The sequence below is a fragment of the Sebastes fasciatus genome, chromosome 23 (assembly GCF_043250625.1).
Source record: "Sebastes fasciatus isolate fSebFas1 chromosome 23, fSebFas1.pri, whole genome shotgun sequence".
In the NCBI taxonomy this organism is placed as follows: Eukaryota; Metazoa; Chordata; class Actinopteri; order Perciformes; family Sebastidae; genus Sebastes; species Sebastes fasciatus.
In genome coordinates this window covers 6,219,043-6,239,184 of record NC_133817.1, presented here as the reverse complement: position 1 = coordinate 6,239,184, position 20,142 = coordinate 6,219,043, and the positions used below count along the sequence as shown (strand labels likewise).

Genomic DNA, 20,142 nt, shown 5'->3' with positions numbered 1-20,142 from the left:
ACCCGCCCAGAGACGAGGAAAAACAGCAGGTCTTTGTGACGGCTTGTGAGCAGGATCTGAAGTTTCTCCCACTCAGCCAGACCTTGACTCCGACCCCTCGTTGTATCTGGCGCCGCGAAAATGGGAGCCGTAAATGCAGAATAGTTTTCATTGAAAAGGACGCGGCAGAGAAAGATGTTGATCGCCAAATAGGCCAAATTGTCTGAAAACACCGCACCTACAAGGTGTTTGTTCGCATTCTCGCATTCTGTTATTGTATTAGAGTGCTCGCTTTCTTGGAAAGTGCCGATAATGCTACAGGCCTGTAAAAATTAGACCTTTCGGAGAGGTGGCTCAGCGATGTTTGCCGCCCAATCCACTTAGATACGCTGCCCCTGAGTCTTTCTACCTGTTTCTTTTCTTCTTTCTTGTTTACCTTAAATGCCTCTCACTCTCTAACTCAAATCTGCCTCGGTTTGTAATGTTTTTTCTCCGTCGCCGCTCTCTTTCTGTTTCTCTTTCTCTCAGATCTGTGACAGATAGAAAAAGAGGACCACGGGGTCACGGAGCGGAGGCTGTGAAAATCTCACCACACTTTTAATGACTTTTAATGAGATTCATAAAACATGCCGAAACTTGCAGAAAAAGGGAGAGAGAGGGAGAAGGAAACAGAGGGAGGGACTGCGAGCGAGAGACGGGAGAGAAAGCAGCACCGCCCGCCACCAAGCTGACAGCGAGCAGGCTTGACATTTGGCCTCTCGTAATTAGGGAAGTGCCAGATTCCGTCCCACTAAATCTCAGCTCAAAATCATTATTCTCGACGGTGTTGACTCCGCAATGTCCGACCCGCTTAAGCCCTCCTCGGTGCTTTTTTGTCCCCCCACCTCCTCCTCCTTTCTCCCCCCCCGCCCCCCGTAAATATCGCAGCCAAAATTACATTACAGTTTTGCGCTTGCCTCCCCCTTAATTGCTTGCCCTCCAAACACAATCTGCTTTGGCAATACATAAGATGGTATGTGAGTTAACAGCGACAGTGAGTTGGCAGCGAGGCAGCTGAGCGGCGGTCTGTGAAAAAAGGGAGCACTAAGACGAGGAGATAAAGTGTGGAGGAGAGCTGGAGAGGAGCTGATCACACACAGACAAGCTGGGGAGCAGCAGACAGATGCCATGAGAGCACGGCTGTCATCCGCACAGCCAGGATGGAGGGAGGAGAGGCCGGGATTGGAGAGAGAGAGAGATGGAGGGAAAGAAGAGAGGCACGGGGAGTAGGAAGGAAAGGAGAGAGGGAGGTTGAAAGCTGCAGAGGAGGCTACTGTAATGGGGGGGGATTGTAATCAGGTGTGGGTTGAAAGAATACAATGAAGGGAAGGAGAGAAAGGAGTGAACAAAAAGAGGAAGAAACTTTTAAAGAATTTTAAAATAAGGAGAAAGTAGAGGAAAGTAAATTTGGCTGAGGAAGTGCGTCTCTTTCTGTGTTTTCTCTCGCAGAACGCTTATTAAATGACACTTTACATAGAGTAGACAAGCAGTACATACGTTATGACATTCTAAACTTTGTATACCATTAATATACTGACATTAAATTAAAAAAAGAATAGAATAAAATATGCGGTCGCCCAAATATGCAAAACATTTTAAGAGAGAAATGACTCCTCCACCTCCTGAAAACGCTGGAGATTGAGAGGAATCATGTTTGAAGTTTGTCCATACTGAGTTTGGTTTATAGTTTTACTTTGAGCCTTTTATGTAATTATGTAGTATTAATTACTGTATATAGATTGCAACAACATTACATTCTCGAGATCATCCCAATGTGGCGTGATTTAGGTGAATATGTTTCAAGTTTTTTCTTCAATATTCTCAGGTTTCATCGCCTTCTCTCACTGTGTTGCTAAATGTAAATACAAACTATATATATAGAAGAGGAAAAACAAAAAAATACCAAAAAGACTTGTGTAACATATGTATCTGTACTTTTTCTAAACTAAACCAGTTCCCCCAATATGCAGAATCTCATCTTACTGCTAAAGTTATCTTACACACAGCAGACACAATTAATTAAATCGGTACATTTGATTATGATTTATCATCAAACTCTGAGTTTTCTTACGACAACTTTCACCAGTCATTAATCTGAATATTAATTTCTATTAATTAAATCAATCAATTTGAATCAAATCAATTAAAACAGCAGCTATGAAAAGCGATACAATGTTTCACCAAATAATAATAAAATAAAAATAATAAAATGAATAAAGAAATAATAATAAAAAAGAATAATATCAATCATCTTTAGACCTAAATAAACACACTAACTGTACATTATTTTGCCCTTTAACCTCTCGATAACCACTGTGTTCCCGAGGAGATCGTAATTAAATCTTACAGCACAACTGCTATGGTGAAGAATAGAAGAAGAACATTTATTATACTTCTCAAACAGGAACATAATAGCTAGAACATAAGACAAAAAGAAAGACAGGAAATTATGAAAGTGAAGTTTCATATTGTAGAAAGCGTGCGGTGTTTGAGCAAGAGAGCATACACTACTACTAATACAGTCTGTCTATTATAACTGTGATCATAATTCCTTCATCTGAACTGCAACACTTGTATAATATAGTGTGTGCGTTTCATTTCTCCATCTTCATCCAGCATCTGTTAAATCCAGAGGATCCAGTCAGTGTCATCTTTTTAAAAAAAAATAAAATATGATTTGTTTTAAGCCTTTGCAGTCAATCATTTATTATAAAAAAACACACATACATAACCACAAGCTAAACCCCCGCCAGCATGCACCATCATCTCATCGCACACACACACACACACACACACACACAAAAAGCATCGCCACAAGCTCCCTTCCTTTTTTCCTCCCCACTTTATGAGAAGTTTAGACAAAGTTCCCTCCTTAACACTCGGAGGCTTGTGTCTTGCAGAGAGAGAGAGAGGGAGCCCATCACAAAGCGTCAGCTAATCTGGGAGATGGCAAAGAGGGGACATGGGTTTGACAGGGGCTCGCTCGCTTCATAAGCCTGCCATTAACGCTAATCCGTACGGGTGACGGAGCAGAGGAGGGGGGGGAAGTGGAGGGACAAGACGGCCAGTAAATATCAATAACAAATAGGAGACGTATGTGGTGGTATTAGCCCCCCTTTCCTCGCCCAGTTCCACCACCGCCATCGCCACCGCCACCACACCCACATCCCAGCCCAGTTTGGCCCCCACGTCTTTTATCCTTCATATCTTGCAGGGATTGGGCTGAAGTTAATCTCTCCAGCCGTTATGACAGTCAATTAGCAGAGAAGAATATAGCCGGACTCGGTATGCTTGAAAGTGAATGTATGGGGGTTCATGGGGTGCATGTGTGTGTGTGTGTGTGTGTGTGTGTGTGTGTCTGTGTGTGTGTGTGTGTGTCTGGAGAGATGTTCCACAATGACAACTATCTCTCTGTCCGCCCCCCTGGAGAGCAGATGGGATATGAGCCTGCCAATGAGACAAGAAGAAAGAGTGGTGTGTGTGTGTGTGAGCAAGTGTGTGTGTGTGTGTCAGTCATGCATATGCACGCACACATGCATAAGGGGCGCTTGTGTGTGTGTTGTGTGTGTGTGTGTGTGTGTGTGTGTGTGTGGCTGTTTTTTCTGTGCATTTAGCGCAACAGTGTGTTACATAGTTCCACAGTTAAACGGAGAGTTGATGAGAGTACATTTACTGAAACGGCAGCTTTGTTTATAATTTGACGCCTATGGACGTGACTCATAGGAGCAAAAAAAATACATTAGTTATAAACATCAATAATTAGATTTAGAAGTGTTCAAACTATTTTTGTTTGCTTTTTTTTGCCAATAGATCTGCTTTTACAGGAATCAATGCTGTCAAAGTTAACGCATTAATGCAACTTGCGATTATTATATTGTTTTGAAGCTAGGGTGAAGATACTGGTATCATATGAAACTAGAAAAATCTAAAGAATCCATTGGTACCGACCATGTCATACTAGCTTTTTGCTAAATAACGCTCCAAACCTATGCTAAATTTTGGCGAGGAAAAACTGCAATGGCCATTTTCAAAGGGGTCCCGTGACCTCTGACCTCAAGATATGTGAATGAAAATGGGTTCTATGGGTACCCACGAGTCTCCCCTTTACAGACATGCCCACTTTATGATAATCACATGCAGTTTGGAGCAAGTCATAGTCAAGTCAGCACACTGACACACTGACAGCTGTTGTTGCCTGTTGGGCTGCAGTTTGCCATGTTATGATTTGAGCATATTTGTTATGCTAAATGCAGTACCTGTGAGGGTTTCTGGACAATATCTGTCATTGTTTTGAGTTGTTAATTGATCTCCAATAATAAATATATACATACATTTGCACAAAGCAAACATATTTGCTCACTCCCATGTTGATAAGAGTATTAAATACTTGACAAATCTCCCTTTAAGGTTCATTTTGAACAGATAAAAAATGTGTGATTAATTTGCGGATTAACAGAAATCCATAAAAATGTTAAAAGTTTGGACCATTGGTCAACTCAGAGGACACAAATTGTTAAATTGTTGTTTTTAAAACCCCATTAAATGCTTAATTATTTGAAGTGCAGGTTCACTAATCTGACCAATCAAGTTTTGATCATATTTCATGAAAGGAATCACGATGTCTCCATCCACTGGCAGGTAATTTAGCTGAATGCAGTCCTCCAAACTCTCCTTTAAAAAACAGGAAAAAAAGTACTCCTTAAAAACAGTCATATTTTCAATGACTTTTTGTGTAAGTTAAAAAAAAGAAACTAAACCTCAAACCTGCCAGACTTGGCTGTGAATTCAGGTTGAAGTTTAGCTGCTGCGATTTCTTCTGTTCTCACACTTTTGAGGTAATATTCCGATCAATAGCGGCGGAGTGAATGATCTGACAGCAACAGATGGGTGGTTTTGGTGGCTGTGTTCTCATTATTTTGGAGATGAGTTTGCCAATATGGCCAACGCTTAAAAACTTGGTGCAGACTTTTTAAACGAACCTGTTTTTTAACACTTTGTTAGATACGGTTTCATTCCTGTTTGAAAATGTTCTGTACAGTGGAGATATGACAGCAAAAGACAATTAGATGTAGGGCTACAAATAACCATATTTTTCACTATTATTAATCTGCTGATTATTTTCTTTATTAATTAATTAATTGTTGCTCTATACCAGAGGTTCTCCAACTTTATACTTACAGGGTAGAGCCCCCTCTTAATCATAACTCCGTTTAAGTATATGCTTACTACTATTTGTATTTGCTTACTATATACAGTATTTGTGTTTGCATACATATATACATTTCAATTTGAATCATGTGAATACCACTTATACACTTTTAGACAGGATGATTTTTATTCAAATTACATTTAGACTCAACTTGACAGCATTTATACTTTTCAGGTAATTGATCTTAAAAGCTTCCAGAAAATGAAGAGTATAGCAAGACTGGCGTAGCTATAATAAATCCACATATTTAAATTTACCAGTCTAAAGTTGACTTTTCAGTAAGAACTTAAAAATAATGAACTTATTGCTGTGTGTCACAAACATATCAGAGTTTCTATTGGCCTAAAGCTAGCGTGAGTAATGGACACAATATGCTTGTTTTATTGGTGCAAAGGGTCCCCATCTGTAGAGATGCACTTCTTTAATGATACAGCACATTTTTTTTTATAATTTATAGCAAATGATCACACTGACAGACCTCCTGATAAGAGTGCTACGAATACCTGGGGGTTCCCAGACCCCACTTTTTAGAATCACTGCTCAATAAGATGTCAGAAAATAATGACAAATGATTCTCCAAAAAAAACACCAAGGTGATATCATCAAAAGACATTCAGTTTATTATCATGAATGACCTCGAAAAGCAGCAAATTGTCACATCTGAGAAGCTGAATTCATGGAAATGTTTGACATTTCTTGTTTACAAATGGACTAAAATGATGAATCAATAATTTTACTGCTTGTCACAATCATTATCAGAGCTTCTATTGGCAACAAAGCTACAATACAATACACAATAATGCTTGTTTTATTGGTGCAAATGGTCAACCATCTGTAGAGATGCACTTTTTAATGATACAGCACAATTTTATGATTCATGACAACATTTCACGGTCAGTTTATTATCCTAAATGACCACGAAAAGCAGCACATTCTCATATTTGAGAAGAAGAATTCGGAGAATGTTTGCTTAAAAAATTACTAAAATGATGCCTCAGTTATCAAAATATTTGCTGGTTAATAATTATGTTGATCAAGTAGTCGATTGATTGACTGGTAGACAATTACATTAAAACCCCAAAACAGAAGTTGCATACTTAGCTGAGGTAAAAAAACAAGACTTACTTGTAAGAGAGTGACATTGACATCTATCAAGTTTAATCTCACATCATCTAAATCTAATTCTAAAAACAACTGTTTCTGGGAATAAGAGCTGAAGGCGTCATTGTGAGCTTGTTTACCTTTTAGGATGCTGGTGAAACAGTCGGCGGTGGAGCCCGGCTCTGTCCCGGCCTCCGGGGAGAGGGTTAGGGCAGCCACCCAGGTGCCCTGAACCAGAATGAGAGGCTAAACTGGGCCGCAGGATGCCCCCGGTCCCTTGGATGCCTCTCCCAGGGAAGAGAGGGAGGGATCCGGAGGCCAGCCCAGCCCGGCGCGGTCCAAAAACTGAGCCCGAGTCAGCCCAGGGGACCAGGACAATAGCCAAGAATGTGCTCATATATGGTAATGCAATCAACATCAAATCTAACTAGAACAGATTCTGTTTTCTTTTTTCTTTATTTCTGTTTTTTTAAAGTTATGAAGGCGCATACACTCTCATGCCCATAAACCCCCTGCCGAACTGTGCGTAAACATCGCCGTAAACACGCGTATAAGCAGGCTTCCCCGCACACACGCATGAGAGAAGCGCACACAGGAGCAGCAGCGGTAGCAGCTGCACAAGTCTTTGGGTGAGAGCACATCTGTTAGACTGGCTTAGTACAGTGGAACTGGCTGACAGCAAATGTTTTCACTAAAGCCCACATTGTGAGTTATTGTATATATGGAGGCTGCTGTGCAGGGAAAAGGACAAATTCATTTATGCTTCTTTCTTTCTCCCTCGCTGTCATTCTCTGTCTCTCATGCAAACGCTTTCAGTCTCCCTCCTGGTTTTCCTTTCATCCGCTGCCCGTTTGAGGTGCACTGGTCAGCAAGTTAAATCAATTATACCTCTAGCAGTTGAAATATTTGAGGCCATTTGAAGTAAATGCTTTGCCCAGGTATCTCTTTAAAAACCCCTCATTTCCAGAGGGGAGACGGCAGGTCGAGGCCGCATAACTCCCGACAATCTGTCATCCGCCACCTCGGAGCCCCGGCTGTAATAGCCTCTCTTCCTTCTAATATCGGAGTGAATGGTTTGCAATGATAGAAAGGCATGCTTTTTATGTACCTAAGATGTGGATTGTTGTGATTGTGTGATTGATCTGAAACCCAATGTTCTTTCCCGTGAGCCAGAGAGTATTTGTGTGTGTAGGCAGCAAATGAAAAAATACCAGCGTGTAGTGATTTGAACAAAACGATCTGACCCTCAACCTTCCAATCTTTTTAAGCGCAGTTTCCATTCAGAGGTGGCTTTCAATGCGTTGACATTCAGCGGTATGATTACTCAGATGGTGTGTGTGGAAGGGGAGGGTGGGGGGAAGTTGAGGGATACGTGGGTGTGGTTTGTCGACGGGTAGGTGTGGAAGTTTTCCGCATGTTTGCGCGCGCTAATCACCTGTAGGCTGCTGGTTGCGGGGTGTTTGTGTCGAGGGCAACCGAACAGGCCTTTTAGAGCGAGGTTGAGTGAGCAGCAGAGTCACACACACACACATACATGCACACACACCCACGTAGCAGCCAAGTCCAAGCCCGAGCCGAGCCAAGACTCTGTGTTTAGAACAAGAAAAACACTTTGTTTACGCTTTAGGGCCCTTCACTGCTCAACCAGCGAAAGAAGGGAAATCAACTCATCCCTGGTTCCCTAGCCACCGCCGCGTCGTCAACAGATGAAGTCAGCATCTCACACCCAACAGATGGGGCGCAGGGAACAGCAGCCTACTTTACCAAATGGACTTTTTCTTTTTCCCTGTTTCCCGATCTACTAATCAATGCTCGTCGTCTGTGCGACGGCACCCGGAGCTGCAGGCGGGAAGGGGTTAGGAAGTTGCCGGTTGAAGCAAAAAAGATCATTTGAGGTGTCGGCGCTCATCGCGCATCTTAACGGAACATAAATAAAATTTATTGTTCAAAAGGAAAATGTCTTTTCTTGGAAATAATCCTGCAGGGCTCGGTGGAAGTGCATCTGTGGCAAGGGGATGTTTTAATATCAGATGCTGCTTATTTGAAATTGTCTTGCTTTGGTGAGATCAGAGCATCCAGATGATAAGGACACGCCCACCTAAACGCCCTCAATCAGATGAACAAACAACTCTGGCTCCAGAGGAAGAAAAAAAAAAACACACACACACACACAATCTATTTATTTATTTTTTATCATTTATCCTTTAAGTCGTCTGGTTTTTTGTCCGTATAATTCCTTTATTCTTCACACCCAAATCAAGTGCCTCTGTGCGCGGCAGATAAATAGGAATTCCAAACTCCAATGGTTCATTTGTCATGGTGTGAATTCCAAGAGTGGAATCTAGAAATAGCTCGAGTGTTCAAGCGCGGTTGTTGCCTGGGGCTCGGTGGCATGTAGGAGGCTTTGGTGATATTTGCTTTTTGCATATTTTCTACTAGGGGGCTTTTTTGGAAGGGAGATATGCACTTTTCCCATTGCAAACATTGCAAAAAAAACAAAAAAAAAACAGAGAAAAGATTTTTTTTGTGTGTGTTCTGAGCTGCACGTTGTAGGAGGCTTTGCCCATTATTTTGGTATGACATTACAGTTTTAATTGAATTGAATGCAATTTATTCTTAAGAAAACTTTTAATTAAGTGCCATATGGACAGATTGTGGAGTAGTGGCCTCCATGATATTCCCTTGGGGACATTTGCTGCATAATTAAGAATATGAACTGTAATGACACAGTGAGATTTAATGGAAACTTGCAGTCTAAATAGGCGACGTTAGAAAGCCATTATTACCCAGCTAGAGAGGGCTTAGTGGGGTTCTCGAGGGACGGCGGGCTCCCCAGAGTGGAACCCTGGGAATACAAAACCCTAGAGTACAAGAAGGGAAGTGGGGAAGAAGGAAGGAAGTGCCGCTCTTTATCTACAGTGCTCCTGTCTTGAAATTGAAGGAATAGTTCGGATTTGTTGTCATTAGATAACCCAGGCAGTGGCATCCATACATGGTCAGGCTAGTTAGCAATGTACATTCCGATCTCAAGATTTTGTTGTTTTGCTTAACACCAATTTTTTTGGTGAATTAAGGCCTTTGCACACCATGTCTGTATTTTCCGTGCACGTTTAAAAATAAATATGTATATATAAATTAATATTGCTTTGTGTCAATCACGTTTACACTCCGAAACTTTCGTTAGTCATTAAAGTTTTCGGAACAGTTTTCTGCAGTTTCGCTAAACTAAGCACGTTTTAGCATCTTTCAGCTCATTGTTTTGGTTTTTACAGCCCACAACTTATTTTTTTTTGGTTGAGTCTAACAGCTCTCACCAGATAACAAAGCTCTGATTAAAGTTTTTGGAACAGGTTTGATTTTCTGCTTCTTTTTCCTTGCATCAACAAAAGCCAAAAAAAGGTTGTTTGACCAATCAGAGCCACCGTCTGTGCAAACGTCATCATCCATAAATTGCATCTGATAAACATTCACTTTGTGTCCCAGTACAAAGCACTTTATGATAAAGAAATAAAAGAATACAGAGATGCATAATTTAAAGATAGATTGTGGCAGGTGATTGCAAAACAGATTGGAATCGGGGAAGATCACAAAACATAGGATGTATGAAAGATTAGACAGTAGTGATTGTGCTCTAGGCAGCTAAACGATAGCTTCTTGCTAATGTCATTCATTCATTAGCCCCGTTTGAAGACGCTTTGCTTCTTACCTTTTGACTCTTGGAGTCATTGTGATCTAATAATTCATAGTTATAGTTATTGTGTATCTGCAATCATTGCAACTTCCTCTGGAGAATTGAGTTTAGTTGGATCATTTTAAGCCGTTTCTCACTGGTGCAAAAATGCAGTGTGGGACTACGGAAAACCTGCGTGCAAATTTTCCACTATGCACACCGGTTCTGGTGCCAATTATCCACGTTGCCATGTTCCATTTTTGTCAATGAGGCCCAATGAGTTTCCTAAATAGTGCCTTCATCCACTCCACCCAACAAAATCCTTTCCAGACAGAGAATGTCTTAAGGGGCTAACGTTAACTACACAATACATAAACTCATCAGAGCCCAAATTTGATGCAAAAGCTATCTGTTGTGGCTAGCCCCTTTCCGTTACCAACATATAACTTTATATGCATATCGGCTACATTACCATCTTCATCGTATCCCAGCTGCTGGCCGATATCAAGCCATATATTGTGCTTTATTTGGTTGTTGAGGTAGTAGTGTTTATTGTACGTTATTGGATGAAGGGGACGGCCCATTTGTCCAACAATCCGTTACCCCGAAAACAAACAGCCATCGTTCCAAAGGCCCTGAAAATACACACTCTCCATTCAACAAACAGAAGCATATGACTAATTATTATGCAGAATGACGAAGATCAGTTGCAAGAAAGGATTTCATTGGTAAAACCTATATTTCTGCAGTCGGAAATCCGCTGAATCTGTCCAAATATTTCTTCCCTTCTACAAATGTCCTGCAGGGGTATGCAAGCATTCATAAGAACCCATAAAATCATTTTTTTAATATAAATTTCCGTGCACATTTTTCAGACGAAAATCCGTACTTGGTGTGAAAACCATCATGGAATGAGAACAATGTGGAAATCTAAATGTTTTGTTTGGTTTCTCAACATTTCTTTCACAGACGAACTTGGACTTGGACTTCCTTCATGTTGCTGAAACAGTTGTGTTCTTGTCACTGTTGAGGCAGCCATTTTCTAATTGTAGAAGGACTTCTTATTGCCCATATAGGAAGCTCCTTGTTCATCACTCTTGTTTACCATTTTAATCCCATGGGACACGTGACTTCCACAGCAAATTCAGCCTGAAGGAAACTTGAATGTCCACAATGACTCAAAGCCGAACTCATCAGCGTTTCGTGGAAATCTTCAGTTGTTCCGAAGCGATAATAACACTTAGAGGGGAACTCTGAAGTCAAGGTAAACTATCTGCTGTGAACGACGCACAGCAAAACAGAGAATTCCTCTGTTGTCGGCGCTCAGTGAGCAAACAAAACAAAGAAAGGGAACAACGAGTAAAGCAAAGATGTAAAAAGCCCGCTGCGCCAAAAGAATGTGGAACTGAGAGAAAAGAGAGGGAGAGAAAAAAGATTGAGAAGAGAGAAAGTGAAAGAGAGGGTGTTGAGAGAGCCAAGGAGAGGGTAAATATGGAGGCCAGATAACAAGAAAACAAAGGCAAAGAGAAGAAAATCAAAAAAGTGTGTGTGTGAAAAGAAATGAAAGGAAGGAAAGACACAGTTAGCCGCCCGCAGAACAGAACAAACTCATTTACAGAGCAGTGCCAGACTTGAAAACAATTATCTGCCATCTCCGTTGCCTCTGTAGAAGAGTAGCCTGTTTTGTGGGGCTCTTTGTTTTTCTCAAGGACATATTCATTATTTCAGATGAGACCCATTTGAGTCTAAATAAAGACTCTCCTCTCTGTCAGATTCACTGGTGCTGTGATGTTGCATCTGAGGGGATGTGAAAACACGTTTGAAAAGGAGACTGATGAAAGCACTTCTATGCCACTAATGCATGTTCATTAAGTTCAAATTCTCTTTTATTTCCACCTCCCTTTTCACATTTGAGTCCGGGTGCTAATATTTGTGTTTTTTTGTTTCTCCGGCGTTCGCGCGGGTGCACAAGTTCTCTTGGAAAAAAACCAAAACGGAACGTTCTAGCAATCGGTGACATCTTTTTCTTTTTCGCTCGCCGCCCACGACAATGGTCTTCTGTCTAAACGGGGGCCCTTTGAAAGGCAGGCCGCATCTTCTCCTGTGCATGTACGGGGAGAGGAAAAAGGCTGGCGCTAATCACATCCAGACAAAAGACACCTCTGACAAACAGTAAACAAGGAGCCAGAAGTCTTTTATGACTCACAGGGAACACACGCACACATTTACAGAAAGTGTTATCCCTCTACGGATGAGAAGATTTTTTGACAAGAAATAATTTGTGCCTCCTCGTTTCCTCTTAAGGTCACGACGCCGAACGCAGATGGAATCAGACCGACACGGAGGACGCTGGGAAAAAATAACCGAGCGGGGTTTTTCGGGTCCCATCTTACCTGCTCTTCGGGAGGTTGTCTTGTCTCCGCTGAAAGACCTCTGTGTGTGTGGAAATGAAAGAGGAGGGTACGGAGACAAACAAACACACACACACATACACACACACATGCAAACACAACACACTTCAAATGGCCTTCGAGAGTGCTGCATTCCACATTTAATTGGAAGCGAAAAAATCCAGCATACAGCACCCTCCAAAGTAAACTTCTCACAGTGGCGAGCCAGCCAATGGCGCGGGGAGGCCAGGTCTCAGGGGCCCCGCCCTCCCGAAATAGGCACAGATAACCTATTGTTGGAGCTCAAACAGTGGTCACAAAAACACATATTCAGAGTATTAGTTCTGAAACCAGCTGCAAACATGTTTGGATCTGAGCGAGCAGCAGGTAGCGCGAGTTTTTTCACAGCTATTTAATCCCGCAAATTGTACACGCAACGAGAAACTAATGGAAACTAATGGATCAGAGTAAAAAGCAGAGCGGAGAAAGACAGTGAGGAAGGGGGCATTCGGGCAAAGAGGGTAAAAATAAAAGGTATCCTTGGTAACTAGTTTAACAAATGTAATATCACATTCACAACATTTTCTCCCCTCACACACACACTTTTTAGGATGCGAGGGGAAACGAGGAGGGGGTACATTTCTTTAATTCACACGTATTAATGTGACGTTTGCACTGTAACATTAAAATGACAGCAGGTCTGCGATGCCAACTTTGATCTCGAGCTCGTGTCAAGATGAGGACAAAAGGGCAGTGAAATAAGACGAGAGGAAAAGTGTTTTATTTTCAATTGGAATTGTATTAAATTTATGTACAGAATTATCTAAATGTTAATAATCAGTTTGACATTTTATTCAGCGCCCTAAAAGACAAAATCAACTAGATGTTGCTGTTTCAGTTATTCTCCCATATTTCACATAATTTAGGGCATTTGTTTTTGTTCCGACACACGATTTAAACTCTCACGCTCTGAAATAAATAAATGTGTCTGAATCCAATCTGGATTAAAACATTATAATTGCGAGCATTTATCCCCCCCCGAAAATCCACAGCTGAATTTTTAAGAGGATGTGAAGCACTAGTTTTTATTTAACGCAAACACACACACACACACACACACACACACACATACAGGCGGGGTGGGGGGGGGACATCTGTGCTGAACGCTGACCAAATCCGCGGCGACTTTGCTCACAATACAATTTTGTTGGAAGTGTTAGAATTTGTTTCAAGTTGATGGCACAGCCTCCATTTTGAGTTGACTTTGATATCATTCTGCAAACAGTGAAATGTCTGGATAAGTGTTGCGTTTAGGCCAGCCATCTGTACCATCTCCAACTCCAGAGCAGTTACATGCAGAGCGCCCTCGAATTAGAAGGGGGGAGATAGATGGCGGCGGGCGTTTTAAATGGTTCACTGCTGGCATCTACTGGAGAAACAGAGAAACCCAGACGCTCACTATTTCACCCTCTCTTCTCTTCCAAGTAGATGATTAACTCCACAGATGAGGCATCACCTCCGATTCTAGCGTCATACCATACCATGAATAACAGACATTATGTGGTTTGGCAAAAAAAGACACGGTACTTAATCATCGACAGTTTTGCCAAAATTGACAGATTTCCCTGCTGAGGACTGGTTTCAGCTACAAAGTCAAAAAGTGTGAGATGAGTCGGTGTACATCTCAACTACACATCTTGTCTCCTGCTAAGTGTAATGTACATAACATTCAGTACGTTTCTTATATTGAGTTTTGCACAATTCATGTTTTAATATTTATCTTTATATCTTTATTTACACCCAATATATCTCAATCTCCACCTGATCAACGTAGAAGTAATAAAAGGAAAGTAATTGAGCAACATTATGTGTATAGTTAGTAAAAAGTGTTGTTTTTTTAGAGGTAAATTGTTAAATTAAAGCTCAGTTTACAGGTTAGGATTCAATATTTGGATGTGAGGTTTGCTTAAAAGTACAGATTATTTGTATTGGTCACTCGTATTAATTGTAGAAGTCAGCATTTTAAAAATATATTAGTCATAAAATGATCATTTTTTTGATGCATTTCACTACCACTATGTTCATTATGATTTGCGAGGATGCAACCAATTGAAAGAAATCGACAGATAAATTAGATTACAAAATATAAAAATGAAAAAAATATATATATTTTGTATCCCATTAAATTAATAAAAATGTTTTCACTGGTGAAGAATAGTCTCTCAAATTCCAAATGGATGTATTTTTAATATCTCATAATCCAAAAGCTTTCTCTTGGAGAAATAATATAAATATACCTGCACATGCCCTTCAACGTGTGTTTACTGCGCTTTATTTGTGTGCATTCGGTGTGGGCGCACATGGGACTTTATGTTTATTTACCACCGCGTCGGTGACTGCTATAAACACCTCGAGTCCGAGGCTTATAGTGTGCGTGACAGCCGTGAGTTAAAAGTGCAGAGAAAATGGTGTTAAAACCATAAAGACTGTAAATAATGACATGTTTTAACTGTCATATCAGTCAAATAATTATTTACTGTGCAGTCAACAAAGGTCTGCAAAGGAATTTATTCAATTGAGGGTCACTAAGTTAGATTAATTTAAAGTATATAACTAAGATTAAATTCCTCTCTTTCTTCATGTGAATATTTGTGTCACTCCTGACAGAGGAAAGGCAAAAAAAGCAACCAGAAAGCTTTGCGAGGAGAGCAAGCGCGATGGGAAAGATCTCCTGTGTGAAGGAATGTGATTACTGTGATTCTCCGAGCACAATTCTCCTCTAATTCTCGTAATTGTTTCCTCATAATATGACACATTCATATCGGCGAACGCATTCAGCCCCAGCCTGTTTAGGACGCCGCGGATTGAGTTAGAGAGTTCATCCATTACAATAAAGAACAAAGCGCTCCCCTATCTGTTTCAGACATTTCCCTCTTTATGATGCCGAGTGTGGCTCTGAGGTTGTCAGAGAATTCAGGCAAACAATGCATCGCTTTGAGATATATCAAGAGCTCCACAATAAGATCCTGTGTTGTTGATAATTTTTGAAAGGGATGGAGATGGGAGAGGGAAGGAGGGGGGGGGGGATAAACTGAGACAGAGACAAACTCCAGACAAAAGGGATTGTCTTGATTATTTGTCCGTCAGCGATGTCAGGAGCATATAATGAACGGCGATGGCTCGGAGGATAACGGTGATTGAGATTAGGCCCCGCTGAGAAAGAGAATGGAAAAAGAGGAAGAGGGGGCGAAAAAGAGAGGAGAGCGAGTGAAGAGTGGAGAATAGGGATGTGACTAGACTAGAAGAGAGCTCTGTGATAACTGCCAGCCAACAGCCTGTTTGATCCAGAGGGATGGCAGAGGGATGTAAGGCGTTTGAAGCTGACAATCCCTTTGTGATGATAACACATGTTTTTCAGTGCGCGCGCTGATCCTCCCTCTCCTATTGTATTATGGGCAGCAGACGGCAGCTACCTTTAGGCCCAAGCGTGGTTATGAGCAGCTGTCGGCATTGTGGGAAGTGCCGCTAATCTGCTTCAGTATCTTTAGCCCCTCGTTTAGCTCTTTGATCCTCTCCCATTATGCCTCCCTTCGCATTGCAACCAGTGAGTGAGCCTGGCAAAGCTGTGCTGGAATGTTGGGGAGATAGCAGACAATGCTCCCATCTGAGGCTCCACTATTAACAGATGTTTCTTACCGTTTTCCACGTGCGTCTCTCTCTCTCTCGGAGCTTTTTACACCTGTCAAAGCAAGTCAGGCGTAGAGACGGGACAAGATAGAAATCTGCAAGACCCATCACTCTACTTGGGCTTTCAGTGCGTAGCCAAGGGGTCGTGGTTAGGAGCGAGGTTTTGATTCCCCTCAGTGGTTAACATCACCTCAACTCATGGTTTAAATCACAGTCACTGCCCTTTTCTGCTTCTTCCCACAGTTCAGAGACATGCAAGGTAGGTGGATGACACTAAGCAGCTTAGTTGGGTGCATCAATGGTGCAAAGCACAGTCATAGTAGGATGCCACGAGTGCACAAGGCCCATTCTCATTCTGAGGGCGTCAAATACTGATGCTTTGTCACAGCCGTCGACGTTGGATACCAACTTTTAAAGGACAGACCAGAAAATTCCGTCATCACAGCTTTCGCGTGGTGCACGAAGGCTCCGCAAGTTGTCGCGGTGGTTTGTCGTGCACCTCTGAATTTTTGTAACTACGCGTCGTCTGTTCTGCGCTGCGTTTTTCGTTTCAACACGGACTCCTTCGAGGGAAGACTGGCCGAGCTGGGTTTGCCTGTACAGACATCTCTACAACTGTTCATTGAGAAACCACAGGGACAGTCACATGACATTAAATTCTTGGAAAGAAATAGAAGAGTCTTTTTACTGCAGGCTGTGAAAGAATACGAAAGATTGTTGTGGAAAAGCTAAAAAAAAAAAAGGTCACATCAATCAATATAAACACTCAGGGAAAGTGTGCCAGGTGTGTGGTGGTGACGTCGCTTTAAGAGCGAAAAGACACCCACTGGACTATAGTGGTTTTATTGCCTGAACCGAAGCAAGTGTTTTTGTTTACGTCACTACATTAAGCACGTGTTTACTGCGACCAAAAAGAGTGACGCCGAGGGGTCTTTTGGTGATTTCGTAGTCGGAGAGGCTGGGCTCAGTCATGACTTTCCTTTTCCGTAGTCTGCTCTGTGTTATAACAGGAGTGATGAGTCAAAAATCATAATTTTGTGCAGAAAGTTCAGAATCATATATACATGATATACATGCGGTTACTATGTTGCTGTTACTAGAAAAAGTGTCCCGTCTATCCTCTCATTGAATCTTATTTCTTTTATATTTTAGAATGCTTTCCAAGGGGACCAAGAACCTTTTGAGGAACTCAGGAACTTTATCTGTGTTTCCAACTACCGTTTTTAAAAACCAGCAACTGCAGACATGCTGTTTTGCTTTGTAGCTCATTGTGCTGTGATCGTGAGAAGCTTTCAGCAGATTTTAAGTGATAGCTTCCCGCCCCTTGCACTCGCACTTTGAGCTTTTACCCTCAGGGAGGCACTATAGACGAGTAAGAATATAGCTACTCCTTCCTACTTTGGATTTCAACCATAGCCCTCCTCTCACTCCTGTATCATTGGCCTGTATTGTCAGTATTGTTTTTAACAGTGTGGTGAAGGCAAAGACAATTTTCCACGACGTGGTCAATAAAGTTTCTAACTAACTTAAACAATCAGCGCTGAAGGAACCTTTGAGTTCTTGGGAATAAAAGTTCCTGGGACTTTCTTTGGAGAAAAAAAAAAAGATCTATTTCCAAGTCAAAGATACAGTATACGCCACTGTTTTCTCAAAAATAAAATCAAGCCAAAGTGTGGAAAACTGGCAGGTACATTCTCACAACTTAACTGTTTTGAAGACGTTTCCAGCATCCTCAAAGACTCCTCTATGCTGCCAGAACCATAAATATTCAGTCCAGTGCAGAAGATTTTCATCTTCGTTCCTTCAAACAAAGATGGCAGCCAGAGGTGACACACATTTCTTCGCCTTTCTTGTTGATACAAAACTGTAAGTTTTTATCCAGTCTACATTAATCTTATATTTTATGGCGTGTTTGTGAATGATAATGTGTTCATATTTTGGGTGGCAAAGACAGTGATGGAGTGGATAAAGTAAGGCACAAACTGAGGCAAAATAAACCCCTAATGTTGAAAATATTAAAGGTCCCATATCGTGCTCATTTTCAGGTTCATGCTTGTATTTTGTGTTTCTACTAGAACATGTTTACATGCTGTAATGTTAAAAAAAAACGTTATTTTCCTCATACTGTCTGTCTAAATACACCTGTATTTACCCTCTGACTGAAATGCTCCGTTTTAGTGCATTTCAACGGAATTGCAACAGACTTGCGTTGCCTGGCAACAGTTTGGGTCCATGTCTACTTCCTGTCAGCTGATGTTATTCACATACACTGCAACAGGAAATAAACTGGGACACATTCAGAATGTTTACGTTTAAAACCGTGTAATGGTCTAAATATTGTATATTTGTGACATCACAAATGGACCGAAATCCTAATGGCTTGTTTCTAACGCACAATTTCTGAATACGGCCTGTGTGTATTTCTCTGTATATTGAGTGCTTTGATACTTTCTCAGTATTTATAAAGCACTTAAACCTGCTTTAAAATATGAAAATCTTACATTTTACAATATGGGACCTTTAAATATTCACATTCTACTGTGCCTCTACTTCTAGTTAAGTGCAGTTAAATTCACCGAGAGTCATCAAAATATCCAAAACAAGAAACGAAAGGTAAGAAAAAAAAAGGTTTCCACCTCCTGCAGCGTTGAAAACTAGACAAGGCATCCAATCTAATAGGATAATTACGACTAAGAAACAAATCAGGTATGAGACAAATGACAGTCTTTGACTGTTTGAGCAAAACAGTAAGTAGTAGCCTATAATGAGACGAGGAAGGTGTAGAGGGGGGTGTGTCTGTGTGTGCGTGTCAGTCAGTGGGGGGGTGCAAACAAGCCGCAGCGAGCGGAGCGGATACAAGCAGCACACAATTAACAGAAACATAAATATCTCGGCGTGCTTAAGCAAGCCATTAATCAGATATAAATAAAGCGAAGGAGCCCTTTGTGATTAACGAGGTGAGACTCGCTGCTAATTACTGCTTCCCTCTCCTCTGGTAATTAGGTTGGCGCGTTGAATGGGGATGAACGAGACTGCCCTGACACCCCCCATCCCCCCTAACCCACCCCAACCGCAAACACTTACCCCGCAATTGTTCTGTTTTGCTCTCTGCTCCTCTGATTGTAGTAGGTTACATGTATGTGATTATGTGTGTGTTCCTGTCGTGTCTCTTTGCCCTTTAGAGCCCCACACAGGTCAAAAACTCCAGCCAGGGGGTCCAGATGAGCTTGCAGACCTCCATGTCCCTCGAGTGGTGAGTGGTGTGTTGTGGGCATTTTCAGTTGGCAAGGCCAACCCATAGACTCGGCCCTGCTTATACGACGTATACAACTTTTTATAGTTGCAGTATAATATAGCGACCTCAAGGTGACACAAACAAAACATTTCTAACACTATACATTTATCTAAAGTAAGAAGAAAGGCTCAACTGTCAGTTAAAGGAAGACGGAGACATTAAATTGATGTCTTTTGGATAGGGATGTTCATAATGAACCGTTTAACCGTTAACCGACATTAAGCATTAAGAGGCGGAGCCGGATTGCAGGATATAGGAAGTCGGCTCCGGTCTCTCCGGCTCGCTTGAGTGGAGGAGCAGTGGTTTCGTAGCATTTATTCAGCGACAACTAAACTGTACACACACTGCTACACCTACGTTTGCAGCTAAAACGCCACCAACAGCCTCACACTCACCGCCAACACACACACTTACACTCGTTAAAGTTACGTCGCGCTGACAGACTGTATGTGTGTGGCGGCGGCGGTGAGCACGAAGCCTCCGGCAATGCTAGAGCTGCTAATGTAGCACAAACACACACACTGTTTGTCGGACAATCGCTATTGTTAATCCGGGACGCTCCCGGACGGGTGAATTGGGTTCTCAGTTGTCTGTTGTGCTCCTACACTGCAGCTGACGCAAGGCACAAATGTTGTCGGTTAACGGTTATTAATCGGTTAACGAGAGTCGGTTATGGGTTAAGAACATTTTTCAGAATGAGCATCCCTACTTTTGGACGCGTCTTCGCTCAATGGGAAAGAGAAGTTCAGATATCAGACTCTCTCCGTTGAGG

General features: G+C 41.7%; 1 protein-coding gene and 1 long non-coding RNA gene across 4 annotated transcripts in view; one reads left to right on the top strand and one right to left on the bottom strand.

Moving 5' to 3' along the window:
- The window catches only part of LOC141762077 (uncharacterized), a 296,685-nt gene that overhangs the window by 238,351 nt on the left and 38,192 nt on the right, over positions 1–20,142 (bottom strand). The window lies entirely within an intron of this gene.
- The window catches only part of LOC141761783 (uncharacterized), a 31,856-nt gene that overhangs the window by 7,373 nt on the left and 4,341 nt on the right, over positions 1–20,142 (top strand). The window contains exons 3-5 of one of the 2 annotated variants that reach the window (XR_012592637.1): positions 6,476–6,730; positions 12,303–12,458; positions 19,258–19,328. This is a non-coding gene — a long non-coding RNA (uncharacterized LOC141761783). Of the gene's footprint in view, positions 1–6,475; positions 6,731–12,302; positions 12,459–18,766; positions 18,782–19,257; positions 19,329–20,142 lie in introns of those variants that run through there. The other variant, XR_012592638.1, reaches the window with a different exon arrangement.